Genomic DNA, 3,158 nt, shown 5'->3' with positions numbered 1-3,158 from the left:
CTGCTTGACTCTGACTGGCTAACAGCTAGCCAATGAGAGCCAAGCTATCAGTATCCTTTACCCAGCACATCTGGGCGAGCTCATGAATAGTAACGAGCTCAGGCAACATGAAATCAGACTGACTAGCTTTTGTAATTGGCCTGATTTCTCCACTTATTTCTTTCCAGTGACTAAAACTGTCAGAGGAGGTAGAAGTTAATTTTCCCCTTCACGACATAACACAAACACATATGGACTTAACAAATTTCAAAAAATGCAAGTAAAAACGGTTTTGTGTGGCAGGGCACCTTTAAGTTATATTGTTCCAAAAGAATGTTTCAATTGCTGCTACTTGCCCAGCTGTTGTAGTCAAACTACTTGCTATCTGAGGACACTTGTCAAAACACAATGTGATTTCACCTTTGTTAGCTTTTCTAACACACCGCACCTTTATGTCTTTCTCACCTTCTGTAACTTTACATGAATTGCAGCTGATGTATTGCTATGCAAATACCAGCTGACTGTTTTTTTTTCAATTTTTAATACCTAAATTCTACACAATTACTAAAATACAATTGTTTAACTATGTCGGTGCTAATGCGAATACTGTGCCGAAATACTGTGTGAACTTTAAATATTCAAAAGTAGAGTAAAGGAGATCAGTCACAAGAGAACAAACTAAACAGGATGCAGGAATGGAGCCTTGAGGGTAAACTGAAATGATAAACATTCACACATACACACCAAGCTTTTGTTCTACGCTTATAAAAAAGATTTGCCATTGTTTATCTAGTTTATTAGATTATGGTTGCCCCATGTTCTATTGTGAAACATTTTTATAATTAATAAATATATAGAAGACTGATATGTAACTGATACAAGTAAATAAATGACTTGAATTTTCATGCAATTTATAATTTCTCTCATAGAAAACAAAGGCGCAAGCTGTACTGAATACAGTTTTAGCCATGAGTTAATTTTTCAGTTTTTTTACTCAGTGATGCATATTTTGAGTTAACACTGAAAATATCCTTGTCCCTAAAATAATCAAGTTCTAGTTATGTTCTCATTTGCACATTAATAGCTTCAGAGCATTTCATCTTAAAGTTAACTGCAGTACCTTTTTCCACCAATGAAATGGTTCAGGTTCAATTATGTATGGAAATTAGCAAAGACCTTTTAATTTGATCAAATTTTCAACTGTCAATTGTATCTGTACGACAGCAAACAGCTGTAGTTGATACAAATCTGTTCAGTAAATACTGTGAGTTGATTACCCCTAAAACTAAATTTTTACAAAAAACCCTCCAATCAAAATATCAGGAGTAGAGTCATCTGTGATCTGCCATTTCAGCATATTTAGTTGTTTAAACACTGGAAGCTGCAAGCTCACGTTTCATGACGTCCTCTCTGTAGTGAAAGAAATGGTGGCAGCAGCAAAGCTAGTTGAAGACGGTCAAGACGACACACCCACTTCCCCCTCTGGGCCTTTATGTGACTTTATATAAAGCATTCCTGAGTGCTAGTCAGGCCTGGTTTGTTTACACAGGGCTGGGTGCTTACCCTTGGCACTAGGTGTTTGAGCTAATATGGGCTAGTGGGAGGAACGGTGTGAGGCAGACACACTGTACTGGACCTCTGAATATCAACTCAAGGGCTTTATGCTCTGCACTCCGGCTCAACAACAGCTGTCCAGCCAGGACCCAGGGCAGGAACACCCTCATTTCGGCAAAATGCTTCTTTTTCGATGGCTTTGCATGCAAGTGGAATGACAGAAATACGTCACTCCAATACCAAAAATGTTGTCAATACCCACATTTTCTCTGGGTATTGACTGGCACTTGCTCAACTTCAGTCTTACAGCACAAAAGCAAATTCAATCATAAGCAAAGAGTTTATTTTTTCTTGTGTGACAACCCAGGTTTTTCAGTGGCTGTATTGAGCAAACGTCCCACCTTACCCCTTCTCCTCCGGTCGTTGCTATCCTCCCAGTCATTTTCACATGTTTAAAGGGCAGTTTATTTTCCATTTGGAGGAAGAAATTAATCTCTCTCTGCTCGGTGGTGGTGGCAGGCCTAGATCCTGGAGGTCTATTACCTCTCCTGCCAAGAAGACTCCCCCCTCCAGGTTGAAACACATTAATACCTCCTTTATAGCCAGTCAACTGGACTAGTCGTATATTTCTAAACCAGTAAACATAATTGAAGAAACCTCAGTTTGTATACTTTAATCACTTATTCAAAAGGTCTGAATTGATTTTGAGAAATACAAAATGTAGCACAAAGGAGTTGAGACTAAAAGAGTTATTGAGAAAAAACATATGACATGATGTGTAGGGGCTGTAAGAAGCAAGGCTGACATATCATCAGCTCACAGCAGACAAGGAAATTACGTGTTGAAAAGTATGACAAACACCATTGACTTCCTTTGATGTCTGCATCAGCACTGTGGCGGCACACTTCCAGCAGAAGCAGCCTCACAGAAACAGCAAGGTCTGCACTGCTTTATGAATCAAAATGCATATCTAAGAATAATTTAGCAACTAAGTCAAAGGTGTGGAGGACTTTGAAGCAAAAGCACATGTACAGCACGTTCCCTTTATAGTCCAGACAACAACAAAAAAAAAATCTATGTTCCTTGTGCAGATATAGATTAGATTAAGATTTTAGTAAAAGTCATCTTAAAGAGGAACAACACAAAGTCTATGTTGTTGCTATGTTTTGTTTCAACATAATTATCACATTAGTTTAAGTGTTGTTTATCATTGTTAGTCCATTTGTACCATGAAACTAGTTATGTGCAGTACTGATTTACACATTGACGCATGCGCACACCCACACGCAGAGAAAGGAAATTCTGACATCCTTCTGACCGTGTACACAAACACCCCATTACAACAGTTCCTCAAAGATATAGAATCAATTTGTTTCCTTTAATTAAAAGGTTGTCAGTAATCTTACCAAGAAAGATAAGGTAAAATGTAATAACAACACACATTATATACTCCTCAAGATAGTTAAAGCCACAATAACGAATTCAAAAGCCAAATTAAAAATACAAATTTTGAACCTACTTTCACTTTTAGGTGCCTACAAATCTTGTTGAAGGACTGTTGACACCAGTAACATGTCAGCAAACAAAGGAGCCTGTATTTTCAGCTATGATCATTTGAGTAAAAA

At 37.8% G+C, this 3,158-nt stretch overlaps 1 protein-coding gene across 8 annotated transcripts in view; it reads right to left on the bottom strand.

Moving 5' to 3' along the window:
• The window catches only part of rerea (arginine-glutamic acid dipeptide (RE) repeats a), a 143,514-nt gene that overhangs the window by 14,266 nt on the left and 126,090 nt on the right, over nt 1–3,158 (bottom strand). The gene's annotated exons all lie outside the window — the stretch shown is intronic.

Source organism: Etheostoma spectabile, chromosome 7 (genome assembly GCF_008692095.1).
Source record: "Etheostoma spectabile isolate EspeVRDwgs_2016 chromosome 7, UIUC_Espe_1.0, whole genome shotgun sequence".
In the NCBI taxonomy this organism is placed as follows: domain Eukaryota; kingdom Metazoa; phylum Chordata; class Actinopteri; order Perciformes; family Percidae; genus Etheostoma; species Etheostoma spectabile.
The sequence above is the reverse complement of the archived record's forward strand: the minus strand, read 5'-3'. Positions and strand labels throughout refer to the sequence as shown.